Source organism: Plectrocnemia conspersa, unplaced genomic scaffold (assembly GCF_051122295.1).
Source record: "Plectrocnemia conspersa isolate PC_06_02 unplaced genomic scaffold, ASM5112229v1 ptg000010l, whole genome shotgun sequence".
Taxonomy (NCBI): domain Eukaryota; kingdom Metazoa; phylum Arthropoda; class Insecta; order Trichoptera; family Polycentropodidae; genus Plectrocnemia; species Plectrocnemia conspersa.
This window is the reverse complement of record NW_028277174.1, coordinates 922209-938502: the sequence shown is the minus strand read 5'-3', so window position 1 is coordinate 938502 and position 16294 is coordinate 922209. Positions and strand designations below refer to the sequence as shown.

The following is a 16294-nucleotide window of genomic DNA, read 5'->3' as shown; positions in this document are numbered from 1 at the left end:
CCTTCGATCGGCTGTGGATACAATGTTGGCAAGTCATCGTCGGTAATCGCGATGCAGCGCCGTAAAAAATGTTTTTTAGATGAAATTTAATAGTATGTAGGTAGAGAAGAGCGTTAATATTAACTTGTTGAATATTATTTAGGGGGCCTTAAAAGGTTCCAGACCGCCCCTATGAATCATAAATATACTCTGCACCGCCCGACTGCACAAATTCCACGCGGATTAAAATTCAATCTAAATTATTTATGTTATCGCTTTATGATTAACACCCTAATGGAATTGCTCGAGACCCGCCCCTGCCCGAAACCTTTTTTTATTACGCACATAACGCACTGAATTGCGCAAAATAGGCAACGCGTCTGCCGATTGTGCGAATACTTGTTGTGCCGATCGCATTAGCGTTATATACTTATCCGTCGACCTCGCGCATAAAAGAGAAATATATTCTAAAAATATATACAATAGTAGTACTGTTTGTTATCAATCGATAGAATGCCATCGATGTCAAACAAAGCCCGGCATATATCAGTATTTTAAGTGTCGTCTCGATCTATTCCGCGTACCTCTGCTCGATTTGACTTTGGCTGAACTCTTATTATTGCAATCAAAAGCTAAGTAAGTGATGTAGAATGCCTTGAAAATCAAAGACGGGAAGGGGGCAGATGGCTATATTTAAAAAATTCTGATTATTTGTTAAACAAATAATTTGACTTCTTCGCGTTGGGCAAACAGTAGGGTGAATATATTTGGTACCCATTTCTTTATAAAGTGTCTTATTTATGATCTTAACATGGGGACATTTCTCCGTTCCCTTGAATTTAACCAAAAAAATGCATGTCATTTAATTAAAGATCATTGTATTAAAATAAAGGTGAAATGTCATTCTCGATTCCAAACCAAAAATTCTCGGGCTATCTATCAATAAAAATCTATATTTTATATATGTTATTTCAGTGAAATCATATCGGAATACATTTTCACCGGTAGATATAAAATATGATTTAAATATTTCCATATGTAGTAATATTACAATTACATATTTATTATTTATTTACATGCGGTATGTTACATAATGAAAGTGTTAAAACTAATTAAAGTTTAGGTAAAGTTTAAAATACAAATAAAGCAATTCATCTCTCAGGGGAAAATAAGTACAGACTCGCATTTTTTAAATATGTTAACTTTAATTACATAAGACATACTAATTATATATAATTAACATGTTAATGGTTTATCACCATTAATAATATTAAACAAAAAGTTTGTTAATATTATTTAAGAGAAAAAGTAAAAATAAACTTTAAATAATTTAGGTGACAGAAAAATAAAAATACAGGAAACAAGCACAAGATAATTTGAGTACATATAAATAAAGAACTGGAATTATTGGTATGTCGTCTATAGTCACTGAAGCATTATGTGCATTAGCTTTTTGTGCTCGTATTTAAATTTAATGTTGTTTTTATCGTAGTCACCGATACACGAGATTAGTGGGTTAGTGTGGTTTCGCGAGATATTTTTATAATATATTCTGATATGAAAATGATAGTGTTCTTTAAATATTAAACCAAATTTTGATCATGAGAAAAGTGCAAAAACAATTATCACTTCTCAGATGTCAAAAATTCACGTCAAAAGCAATAAAATCGTGTCGGTGCCGTCGCAGTGGTAACGCTCGGTAACGAGCGTTACCACTGCGACGGCGCCGACACGATTTTATTGATTTTGACGTGAATTTTTGACTTCTGAGAAGTGATAATTGTTTTTTGCGCTCAACTATTAATTTAAATTTGGTTTAAATGTTCTTTATTCGATCGTAATATGGTTCTAAAAAGTATCAATGTGAGCGCTTGATAACCGAGTGATTAAACTGCGACGGCACGATTTAATTATTTTGATGTGGACTATTACATATTATTAAAATCAAAACTGACTAACCAATATAAGCTTTCCCCCCCCACCCCTGTGGAAAAATCTAAAATGACGTCCCCATTGAAAAATCTACAGTATAGATTCCCTAACAAAGTCGATGGTTCAGAGAATCAGACTTTTATTTATTTTTTATACTCTTTATTTTTAATCTTCCGTTGTAACCTTATAACGGAATAAATCTGTACTACCTGCGTCAGTTAATTAGACATAATAAATATTCACAAGTTAATATTAACCACCAGACTTTTTAATTTGAAAATCGTTGCCATTTATATAACTACTTATAAATTATAATATGTATGGTAATTTATAATTAAAGAGAATTTTTATAAATAAATATTCGAATCTGCTGCCGTGGCTCGAACCCGCGGCTTCTGAGCTACTTGTCAAGACCTTATAGACTACGCTATTCTAACTTTAATACTAGAGTGCTTAATCTAAGAATTTGGTTCTGTTCTGCAGAAGTTTTGTTTAAATAAGGTTCAAAGTTGTATGCAAGTGCTTTTAAGTTATTTTTGCACTTCGCTTATACATGAAATTGTATTTGTTTTTTTTTTACTAAAAAGAAACTTCATGCGTTTTTAAATCTGGGAGTTATAAAACCCTTTTAGCAAGTCTTTTTAATTATTTCTAAATATAAGTAAGGGTGAAAAATAATAATAAAATATTTTGAATTCTCTCCATCATCAAAGAATATATATACCAATGATGGAACGATTCATTACGCTTCAAAGATGTTCAAAACACATATTTTTTATGATAAAAACAGTTATATTATATATTTATAACTTTAATAGCAACTAAACATAATTGTTTAAAATAAATTAATGGGACTCTGAAATTTTTGGTAGATTTTTTGTTAGATTTGAATATGTAAAAATTCCGTCAAAGGCCGAAAAAATTTAGTATGTGTGTAAAATTGCTTTTTTACATAATTTTTCATGATATTTTTATATGTATTAGTATATTTTTTATCTCAATATATTTTTTGTTTTGACTTAGGAATTTATACTATTTTATTAAAATTGATTGTTTTTGCTATATTTTGATTTTAATTTTTATTACTTAATAATTATTACATTTTTTTATAGAGGTACAATTTTTATCTTTTAAATAACTGTCATTTAAATAAATAGCCGAGATATTTACTGAAGCTATTTTTGGAATATTTTATCGTTTCCTCAAAAAAAAAACACATGTAAAAAAATATTAATTTTAATTATAAACGGTTCTTTACATTTTCCCTAAGATTTTTTTAACGGAGTTATGATGTTTTCTATTTTTTTGAATAGCCGGAATCATACTAGCTAAAAAATGTGATTGAAAAAAAAAACTTTTATTAATATAGAATAAAAACGACGGTAGTTATCGCGTCCCGAAATTTCTAATCCATGTTCTGTATACAAAATAGCTTTATTGAACATATTAGAAAAAAACATATATACATATACGGCAACATTAATTTTTATTTTTTAATATTTTCAATTAACATGCACAAAAAATTGCTAATTATACTAATAAGATTAAAAAAAAATGATGTCGCACTTATCAGCTATCGCGAATAGCATTATGCTAAATATTTAGCAAGCTTGTTTTTGAGCGCTGACGTTCTGATTATTATGGCCAAGAACATAGGATGCAATTGTCACTCTTTAAAATAGCTAAAAATCGCCAAGCAAGGATGGATTGTCAACACAACTATTCGGCAAATTTTAAAGAGCTTCATTAAATATAGATATTTTTTCTCTGAATTCACTCCAACAACAATGAAATTTTTACTCAGACAATATAGCTATATTATGGTTCACTACGAGCTAACGTATCGTACAAAACGCAAAATTCTAGATTATGTAATAATGTATCTTTTGGCAATGCTGATAGCACCGCAGTGATTCAAGTTTTTTCTAAATACAATGAAACCGCAAATGTGCTAATACCCTAAAATACTTTAAGATTTACACCCCTGTCAAAATCAAAACCAATGCAACGCATTATTTATTTTAATTATTTCGTTTTTTTAAATATTTTACTTAAACCGATATTCTATAATTTTGTCAACATTATTTTTTTTTGTATTTTGGTTAAAAAGCTCTCTTGAAATCTATATTTGTTTGTATCTTTGACTAACTACTTGTTATGTAGTCTCAGTTTTTCTCTAAAACCCGATTATTGTTCACAAAAAATGTTTTGAGAAATCATAAAATCCATTGATTGGTTGATTATTACTTTTTCAGTTACCTTTTTAATTTATGGCAACATGATAATTAGTCTCTAGCTTTAATTGTAGCAATCTGAAACTTATCCAGTATTTTTTCTTCGGAGAAAGCTTTATTTACTAAAAAATGTAATTAAGTTCCTAGTATTTCCAAAGTTTCTTTCAAGGTATATCTACATCTAATTCATCAGTACTGGTTCCTTTTCTTAACCTGCAAATTATGCTATCAATTTATTTTTCTAAGATTACACTAAACTATTAAACTATTGAATTTACAATCTCTTCTATACTTTCAATGTATTATGTATTCTATTTTTTTGCTATTATATGTATATATTTTATTCTCCATATTTAATATGTCGTTTCTCTGAGTACGATTAACTAATTTTTTTATTGTTTTTCACATCATATCTGTATCATTTTTTATTTTATTAATGAGATTATAAAATACAGTAAAGCCTTATCTCTGGTAATCGATTGTAATTGCAAGTTAATTAATTAATAATTTTAATTTTATGCACAAGATAGAGATTATATTACAATAAAAAAAAATTATGATAAACCACTTTATATATCTAGTTATATTTTTTTATATAAAATATCTTTTTAGTTTATTCACTAAAGGTTGAAACTGGCGAAAAAATGCATATCATACACTTCAAACTATTAAAAACGAATATAACATAAAAAAGTGATATGTGCTAGCAAAAAATAATTACGACAGTAGATCTCTATAATTATGATAATGATCATTTTTTTTAAATATCAAGTATTTTTTGTGGTGATTTAGTACGATGATTTTTACGGGTAAAAGAGTGTAATTTTATCTGAACTAATAATAAATCATAGTTATTATCAGTAATAAGTTTTCGGTATTATTTTGATAGTTAACGCTTTAATGTTATTGTTTTTTTATATTATCTAACTCTTACTATCGACTAGGTTTTAGTTTCATGTGTTATCTGCGTTGAGTTTTATTTTTATATCGTAAACGACAAGGCTTGTTCCGCGTATTAGGCAAAACGTCTGCCAAATACATTAGGAAACGGAGATATTACACAAATCAACGAACTTGATCTACGCTGTCCTCTTGAACGATAACAAAATCGTATTTTAACGTCAAAAATATTAAATAAGACATCGCAAATATGACACAAATTACGGTTTAAACATTTTTTATAAACAAACATTTAATAAAGGTCTGAATCATTACTACGCAAGACCGTCATTATAAACTTTACGTTTGGCGAAATAAATAAAAAAAAAAAGTGAGTAATCGCTTTCACATAAAAATGTGACAAAGCAGATAAAGCAAATTTTAAATAAATTCGAATAAAACAGGAATGTTAGCATTTTACTTACTTGATCGCGGTGTAAAGTTGTAACATTATCGAATTGTAACCTACTTTCAATTCAAGGTTTTATTGTCAAACGATGATTAATGTGGACGTTGTTTTTTTAATGGAAAAAATACGTTAATTACGGAGCCGGATAGCAGATAAAAAATGTTTTGTCTCGTTGAAAATAATGTGTTTTTTTCGTTCGGGCGGAGGTCGCGGGTTCGAGTCGTCTTCGGAAAATGTCTCTAAATTCCATCGGGGAAAGTAGGAAGAGCTTTGTTTGCGACCGAATGAATAATGCAGGCGAACCGTCGAAGGGCGAAGTGTGCGCGTATCCGACCGGCGAAAGTTCGGGAGAGGTGCAAGTTGCCCTTTTGGGCGCGTACCTGTTTCGGTATCGGTATCGGTATCGCAGTTGTATGTATTGATCTCGCGGCGAATTAAAAATTGTCGGCTATCGGAAAGGCGACCGACGCTATCAGAGTCTGACCGTAAACTAAAGCGAAGCGGCCGGAGGTACACACTTGCAGTTTCTCTAGGTCAAGAATCCGCAGTAACGAACGGGCCACAGGTACAACGCCCGCATGCACTTTGCTGACTTGACCCTTTTCAAACTCGACTCAGAAATTACGCAATCACCGAAGAAAACATTCTCTGGTAATCGTGCAACATATCAGAGATAACCAAACTTTATGAGCACAACTACAAAAAATATCACTCTCCTTTTCTTGTACGAACTATGTTATTTTGTACGAATAAAAATGACTATCTATGAAATTTTATGTAATAATAAATATTTGTAAAAACGTGTCAATTTTGATCTACAACTACTATCGAAGATCGTGTTAAGCTCTTGAAATTCAAAAGTAGATAATGAGAGCAGCTGCTTGTCAAAAACGCAGTGGAGAAAGTCTCATATATTTTTCGATAATTTAAACAATGTCAATAATTCGGGGTAGAACCAGACTCTTTGTTGTTTGTATTTAGTGTTTTTGTCGGGTGTTACAAATTTTGTCACTATATATAGAACGACTATTCTGGTATATATTCATAAAAAAAATATTTAAGTAACTATTTTTCACGTATAAAAACATGTTCACAAAATTTAGTTATTGCGACGTACAACAAAAGTGGGCGGTAGGTATAAAAAAGGTTAACGATCCCTTATCTGATACAGTTTTATAAATAAACATAACATACCGAATCAGAATTGTGACAAAATAAAACAGTGAAAAACAGAACCATGACAATTCAGAACAAGTTAAAAAATTAATTTTATATCGCAAATAAATTATTTTTTTAGTAAATAGTCTTATAAATGATCAGTTAAAAAATTAAAAAATATCAGTTACTAAAATAAATAATCATAAGAAAATGATCAGTAATTAATAAAATTGGTCAGCAATTAATATAATATATTAAACATTAATCATTTTATTTGAATACTGATTATTTATTTTAAAAATATTACAATAAATGCTTGGTTTTTATATTATTGACAGTTGCGAAACGTCCATTTTCTGTTCAAACCCAAACCTATTAACATACCGAATTAACCACACCCAACTTTTAAAACTAATTAAAAATTTATAATTTTTGAAATAAACGCGGTAAACTAAAAAAAAAAATTATAATTCTCATTCGATCAAGTACATTTTTTAATATATTTTTTTTATCGAATCTTCCATTGTAACCTGATAGGCGTAAGCCCATTGCGTTACAACGGGATAAATCTGTATTAACTAAGTAAGCTTAATCAGATATTGTGAATACCTACAATTAAGTATTAACCACCAGACTGAAAGTCTGGGAATCGGTGACAATATTTATAAATAATAGATGTCACTGTAGCTAAGACCGTGTTTTTAATAATAGCGCATTTTTTATAAATAAAAATTCGAGTGCCGCTGCCGGGGCTCGAACGCATAACCTCAGAGTTACTAGTTTGAAGCATTACGGGCTACGCTATTCAGTTTTTTGCGCTCTCTTATTGGGTTTGATGTACTTTTAAGCTACCGTAATATGTTATATAAATATGAAAATGCTTCATTGGAACGCTTTATAAATTTATACTCTCCTATTGGTCAAAATTTGGTTTAGATATATGTACATACATCTTTGATTTTCACAATTTAATTTTGCACGTATGTTTGGAACATTTTATCATTATTAATATGTCACCCCCCAACTATTTTGTAAAATAAAATTCGATTTAATAATAAATGATCAAAGAATACTAATATTAATGAATTATTTATTGATCAAAAATTTGTTCTTTACTGACGATTTGCTTATTTAATTGAAATTATTTACTTAATAAATAATAAGTTGTCAATATAAAATTAATTATAAATATATTTTTTCGCTTGTTCTGAATTGTCACAGTTCTGTTATAAAATGATCTGATTCGTCCGGTTACCATTTAAGACATATATTAATAAATATATGGTGAATCTATGTAACGGTAGTTTCGATACATTTAACATTTATAACGTCGTCACTTAAAGGAACGTGTAATCTGGAGACGCTTGGTAGTTTTTCAAACCACATTTCTTCGCATTTGGCACCGACCTTTTAGCGCACTCGTTCAGTGAAAATATTTATACATCGACCCTATCTTTGGTTATAGTAAAGTCCACGATTCGCATGCAAGGTTTTAGAACTGTTAATTGATACCGTTTAATGAATGTACGCTGTATATACAATATCGTTTATAATCTAATTCAGCAAATAATTTGCAAAGAATTTATTTCGCAACGGAATAAATAATATAATAATATCATAAGTAAAAACCACTTTATTTATTTTAATCTTATGTTATAAGCTCAATACGTTACAACTGAGTAAATCAATAATAATTAAATGAATCAATCAAATACTACATTTATCAGTCTGAAAATCAGTAAAATATATTTATATAATTAATCATATATATATAAGTGTATTTAATTTATAATCAATAGATGTTACTTTTGTAGCAAAAGCTGGTTTTTATTGGGTGCGCATTTTTATGAATATAAACAAACTATTTTGACCTTAATTTATTTATTGTTGTAAATATATCGCTGTAACATATTAGGTCAATGCGTTAACAACGCCTCTGTAGTAATATTAGAGTCAAATATTAAATTTTGAGGATCAAATATGAATATGAGTACTACTAAAATAATTAAAATAATGGCATAACTAAATATTTGAGAATCAAAATCGTGCGCATTTTCTGACCCTGCGCGTCTAAAATAAAAATAAATAAAAAAATTTGGCGAATTTTAAGAGAAAGATGGCGATTAAAATTGATGTTTTTATGCATCGAAGATTAATTAAAGTTAAAATTCTCACGCGAAGAAAAGCAAATTCTGAATATTTATGAGTTGTTATATAAAATTTTTGACCATTTATGGTAACTAAAATTATAATAAAAATATAAAGACATATTGATGGGTCGACGAGCTATTAATCATCTTGTCGACTGACCTTAAGAACACGCGACTCACCGACCTTAGAGTGGGAACTACAAGCTGAGGGCGTTTTGTTATATCGAGGTTTTGAGATAGCTGTATTTAAATAATATAATATTATAACGAGGGACTTTTTTAATCTAGCTGCAATTCTGATGTCCACTTCAATAAAGCCATCGCGAGAAAGGACAACCAGCTATTATAATCCGCAGCTTGCAACCAATTAATACACCAGTTAATTACTTAATTGTACGGTAATAAAACTATATACATTTAAGTACATTATGTTAACAATACAGTCCGTACCATATAATTATAATTAATCAGAACCGGTATTTAAAATATAAGCGTAAATATAATCAATCAAAGTTCTAACAAAATATTGTCAAATTAAACAGAAAAAAAAGATATGTGCAATAGTTTTTGTGCATTTAAATTTTGATAACCATGAAAATATATTTTACAATGGCGATGATGAACAAATAAAATATATTTTTTAGAGGTGCGTTTCACAGCAATTTTTTCCTAATTTTTAATTTAAAAAAAGATTGCAATGTATATTTATAATTTTATTACTCATTGCTATTTATATAATAGTTAATTAACCGAGCAGTACGAAGGTTTGTAAGTTTATATTTTCCTTGAAGAGTCTACATATATTGCGCGTTAAATTAAGATTACAAACACTAATTGCATAAAAATTCACTAAGAACGGATGAAAGAAACAATTATTTGTAAACAGAAAACAATTAAAAATATTTATAATAATTTTCAGTAGCAAATATATTTGTGCTAAAGCTAAATAAATAAGTTTAAATAGCTGATCTTTAAATTCAGAGCCGGAAAAAAATACCGCTCGCAGATAAAAAAATGGGCCGCGGTAAAATAATAGCTTTTAACATCAAAGAACACAGTATTTTCACCGTGCATAAAACCTTTGTTAATTAATACTGTTTATTGCAGTATTACTTTTGCGGACTACTTAAAATATTTTAGCGATCGACACCTTGGCTACCCCTGCAATGCGCGTTTTATAAGACTAATTAGATACACATTATTACATTAAAGACCCAAGCTGTCATTTTTACTCACAGCTTACTAGAACGTTTTAAAAGTGCGTTAAATTTTATGGAATATGTTATTTCTCTATCGACAAAATAAAGCCAATTTTATAACTATATAATATTTATAAGGTAATAAAAAAAACGTGCTTATTAAAAAATATGCTCTCAATAATGATAAGATACTACGCAAAATATAAAAAAAATATGTTTACATTAAAAAGATAAAAGCTCAAATTTATATTCAAATAAAAGTAAATATTGCGATAAAAACGTACATTTTAGTCATAACAAAGTTATTTAAAAGAATTATGACGGCATTGGCCCGCTCATATTAGGAATTTTAAAAGTTTGACATCAATAAAAAATTCTCACTGCGCGGCTTCTACGTTTAATTTTTAATTTATTTTAAATGTTAATAATAATTGTAAAAATGAACGCATTTTGCATTCTGCGCCGCAAATTCGTGTGAGCATTTATCATATTTTAAAAAATTTTCCCTATTATTTGCATACCGCGCATTTGTATTAAAGCACTGTTATTAATATTTTTTATCTGAATAACAACTTACAAGGAAAATTAAATTTGATCAACCGGTTTTGTCAAAAATTCAAACAATATAAATATTAAAAAAAACGACCCCCATTAACCTAATTAATATATATTAGACACTTAATGTCATATTCTTTTTAGTATAAAGATAATTGTGAGCACATATAAAGATTTTATTTTCTAAAAAAAGACAATATCTATTATATAATACTTAAGCATGTCAATTGATTATACATATAACATGTTTAAATCATTTCAAGTCAAGTGTTCCGAAAATGGCTATTGGCAATTAAACATATAGCTCCAATATTCCAATTTAAGGAGAAGTTGCCCCAGAGTCAAAAACAAACCCTTGTTGTTTAAATCACAATACGATCACTGCTGATATATGAAGCTACTTTATGGCTGAGCATATCCGGTAGCTTCTTCCGTGTAAAAGGCGTAATCAAAAATAAGTGCTTATGGTATATTTAAGGGTTAAGAAATTGCATTTCGTATCGAAATAAATTAACAAAAAAACATCTGTCTCATATAACTAAAGTTAGCCAAACATATATTAGAGATAAATAAATTTAATGATCTGCATCTAGTTGATTACTGCTGTGATACTTTTAAGAAATAGTAGGATTATTGTTATTTTTTTATATATTAATTTACTGATTGTTACTATTTTGATAAAGATTTTTATATATTTTTAAGTGCAAATATTAATGAGAATATTACATTTTCAAACAGTTTATTTGAAATTCGGTATTATGTCATAAATTTTCAGAATATTAAGTGTGGTAAGTTCCAAAATAGTTAGATTGTCATTGATGCAAACATATTGTTGATTTGAAGGACTCTATAAAGAGGCTATTCATCAAGTGCAGTTAATTAATCAATACTATGGTACTAGGATTTACAATTATTCGTAATTTTCAACTATTCGAATATCGAATAAAAATGTACTCGCGAAAGCCCAAGTAGGAGGTCTGCTTAGCCTCGGAGCGCACAATGTATTACAATAAAATTATGTAAGTTTCGTAGTTGTCAGTGGACTAAAATTTATATTTTTAAAAGATTGTGGTTTTTGTGTCTGGTGGTAGTTTTTTTAATAAAAAATCCTATAATGAGTTTCAAATTAAATACATAAATTGTTATTTTTGTGACAAATAAACGTTGTGATATTATGTCTAAAGTCAGATATTCACTTGTTATTCTCGAATCGATACCAAATAGTGCTTTATGTGAAATATATGTACATGTCCAAAATCGAATAAGCTCGACTACCGTAGAGCGGTAGTAGAGGGCAGAGATGCTTTGTTTGTTTTTCAGCATTTTTCAAGCTGTCATTGCCATTGTTTCTGCCGTCCCTTGTCTCATAGTTTCCCGGTTAACTTCAACAATGATCCTTTAGTTGCTAATGGAATACCGCTGATTTCAGAGATGTACTCATAACATAAATAATAAATATTTATATAATATTCTTTAATATTATATCAGGTTGTTCTATAAATATTTGCGTTTTAAAAGGTTGAAAATTAAAACGTGTAATACTTTTACTAAATTATATATTCTGCAAATATTTTTCACATATTAATAATATTTTATATCTGATTCTAAAAATAATGTATTTTTGGAAGCAACAAATTCTTTAATATCGTATTTAAATCCGTTTTAAAATAAAAAAATTCACTTTAAAATAGCTGCTGGGATGTAAAAAAAATGATGCCAATGGAGCAATGTCTAAAGAATACGATGGATGAGAAAGGAGTTCCGAAAAAAAAAATCATACTCTTGGATACATGAGGGCGAGCGCTGTCTTTGTGTAAAATTACCTTTTTTAATTTGAAATGGAGGTCTTTGATATGTTATCAGTCGCTTTAAATCAAATTATCTGAGCAGTCTGGTGTATTTGTCTGCCTATAATCAAATAACTCATAATGAATTATGCCCTTCATATCCCACCAAATGCATTACTTTATCTTATTAGGGTGTAATCCTGTTTTTGGGGTTGAAATTGAGGTTCGATTTGCGTCCAACCACTGCATTTCACGTCGCGTGCTAAAGTAAGGGATCTATTTCTCATATTCAGTAGCAATGCGACTCAAAAATATTTTTTTGTATTAAGAAAATTATAAGATACACATATTCTACAAATTAACACCTTTCCTAATTTTTAAATCTTTGTAAACTGATGTAGGCAACACGTTGAGCTCGTTAATGTCGGATCTGCTTTAATGGCAGTACTCATATCCTCACTAACAACCCATAAAGAGTACAAACTTTTATGTAGATATTCAATGTCAAAATTTCCGGATAAAAATTTTTGAAACAATGCGTGGCAGTCAACTGAATAGGATATTTTTGGCAACATGATTTTTTTGTTCTTAAAAGTTAAATTGTTGCGTTTAAAAATCTCAGATTTGTAAAAAAAAACATTGAATCTACTAGAGGAAATATTCACCTGACTAAATGGTATTCATTAAAACTCAAAATGAATTGCTTTTCTCTAGTCTTATCCTATAAATACCACATGACATGAATTCATCATTCGAAGGGAGTCTTTGTCTATTTAAAATATTTCATAAAATAAAATAAAATTTAATATGGGGTTAACTACCCATTGCGATTCGATAAAAAGGAAACTAATCGTAAATTTACAAGATGACATATAGTGGTGAGTTAAAAGTGTATAATAAAACCTTATTATTTCTAGAAAGCAAATTTATAATGCCTTGAAATATTTTAAAAAATATTGAAAATGTCTATTATAAAAATAAAACTTCTGCACACTTAGATCGAAATATAGTAAGTTTTATTTAAAAAAATCATCTGAAAATTGCTGTAGATATAAAAAAGGTAATGCATGGAAGTGATATAAGAGAAAATTGTGTGAAGCAGCTTAACGACAAAATATCAATTGCATTGGATCGAACATTGCAAGGGCTAATATTATTAGCAGGTAATTTTCGTCAGTACCTGTTGTAACGCGTTCAACGGAATGTGAAGAATCAATGTTTTTCTCATGGTCAATTATACGTTGCATGTTCCGCGATTTGTTTTTATTTGTGCCAAATCGAATCACCGCAAACATCCTATATCCCAGAGCATTGCAGGTAATTAATTTATTTAATTAAAGTAAAATTAATATTAAATTGATATTTTATGGTTTTCGTTTAATATCCAGATGGCGCTGAAATAACACTATCAAAAACAAACGGCAATGAAACAGAAAAAAATTAATTATTCCGCAATTTAATTCATGTTATTTTAATTGTATCAATGAATTAATATTGAACTTCAATTGTATTTATTTAACTCATGTACATATACATATATTCAAATTTGGTAATAGGGAAGAATTGCCGGGGATGCTAGTAATATATATTAATGATATAATAAATAATATAGAAAATGTTTACGGACGACATTTTAACTTATTGCATAAGTGATAAGGTTAAAAGATTATGTACTCTAACACAATGAAAATGAAACAAAATATATGATCATTAATTATTAAGATATGTTAAATAATAATATGAAAATAGGTAAAGATCACATAGAGTAATTGTAAATATTTTTTAAGGAACATTGTAATTACATAATCCAAGAAATATATACAATAGTATTTTATTGTTCCTCTTAAATTTTTGTGCAAATATATTGAATATGCTCAATAAATTAGATAAAACGATGTTTTATTATTTATAAATAAGTAGAAATGAGTTGAAACTCATAGAGCATAATATATCTTTATTAAGATTAGTTCTTATTTTTGCCTTTGATAATTTATAGTCGAAAATATTGAAACAAAAAATATTTCGTAAAATATGCTGCTATTTAGCATTGATAAGATTAATGCTAAGAAACACCGAAAGAATAATAAAATTATGTTATAAAAAAAATATAAATTAATTTAACAAGTTTTTTATAATGGTAATAAATTTTCATAATTTTTATACGTGATACATTATTTATTTATAATATTAAGTACATCAATCTACAGCGTTTTCAGTTTCTTAAAATTATTAGGCTAATTATTTATAGAGAAAAAGTTGACAAAAAACTCTTTGCGGATCTGTTATTTTTGATTTAAAGATTTTTAGAAATCGCTTTACAATTTTCACACCAATTTTGGCGAGTCATTGAAAAATATTTTTTAAATTCATTTTTGCAAATGCAAAGAAAATACTTAACCTCATAACATAAATATAAGTAAATAAATCCTGATCAAAAGCACGCAATTAGAATAAAAAAAATGTTGTTAAAATATTATAAAATAAAAAAATGAAATGATATTATTTATCAAGTCACTCCGAAGGCTCTAATTAATTAAATGTGAAATTAGACAAATTAATTAAGATAGCAACGCTGTGTCCCTGGAAATGTTATTTTTTCCAGACTTAAACTCTTGGGATTCGCCGAACGAAGGTACGGAATACGAAGGTGCGGTTCGATGCGATCGAGCGGCATAATTAGATTATCGGATTGCAAAACACGGAGTTTGAGAAAAAGTGATCAGAATTTCAATCACCAGCTGTTAATAACTGACCGGCGCAACTAAACATGGTATCTAATCTGTCCGAGCGCCGAAAGTGAAAAGCGAAAGTCATCGCTTATCGGACGCTCGATGTACAAATTCGTCAGTTCGTTCCCGACGCACGTCTACGAGGAAATAAAACATGGAAAAAAGTGTGTCAGTAGGGCACGTCGGATAGAAAAAACATTGATAAAAGGGCTGCTTTTTACGTGTCGAGCGCAAAAAGTTAGTGAACGAGTGGGTCGGTCAAACGTACGGTGCGGACGAAGGGCGATAACCTCAAAATTCTGCTTGTTTAAAGACATTAAAACAAATTTTATGCAACTCCACCTCGCATTACATGTCGTAAATTATATTTATGCACATTTTTCGGCTTATTTAATATGTGAATATATTCGCAAGACATAACAGTAAATATAATTTATAAGCCGCGTCATGTTTCACTTATTCGTATAACGAATCAGGTTTAAAAATTAGCACTTCGACGTCGAGATACGTAATTTGACGAGAGTCTCGAATAGTATGCTGTGCTGCCATATATTATTTTATATCTAAACTGTGTCCCGATGGACGACAAGCAAACTTCTTTATCTTTACATTTTCAGTTATCCTTTGACGTACGAGTATGTGTCATGCGCGGCGGATATCAGAGTCCACAAAAATGTAGTATTTGTGTATATGTCAGTGTAATTTATTTATTCATACAGTTTATTTTTATTCAGTTATACGTTTAGCCATGTGTCACGCAAATATAATCATCATTGTGGCAGCCGACATGTGTCACATGAACGAAAAAAAACGGAATTTCAATGGCGAAAATGAGAAACAGATCAATTGAATTTTATATGAATCATCTGAATGGCTTAATTCCTTTGTCAAAAGAGATCAGACAGAACGGGCAGTCCAGTCGAGGTAAGTTGAGTCAATGTGAAATATAAGATTTTAAGACAAGCGAGAAAAATCTATGAAACGTATTAGTGAAACGTAATACCGGTTAAACCCTTTTTTAAAAAAAATACACTACCTAAAATAAAACAGCCAATAATGCAACGACATAAGAACGAATGTTTCGCTCTATCCTTGTAAATAGTATTAAACTGATTGTTCACTAGTGTAATTCACCCAAGATCAGTGGTTCTTAATATATTTTTATTCACACGAAATTAATTACTGTTTTTTTACTACAATACTACGATGTATAAAAACACGAA

At 28.9% G+C, this 16294-nt stretch overlaps 1 protein-coding gene across 5 annotated transcripts in view; it reads right to left on the bottom strand.

The window, feature by feature from the left end:
* The window catches only part of LOC148230264 (ATP-binding cassette sub-family G member 1-like), a 91819-nt gene that overhangs the window by 26776 nt on the left and 48749 nt on the right, over positions 1-16294 (bottom strand). The window contains exon 1 of one of the 5 annotated variants that reach the window (XM_088193804.1): positions 5874-5985. The exons of the other annotated variants lie outside the window; for them this stretch is intronic. The gene's annotated coding sequence lies outside the window, so the exon portion shown is untranslated. Of the gene's footprint in view, positions 1-5873; positions 5986-16294 lie in introns of those variants that run through there. 5 annotated transcript variants of the gene reach the window in all.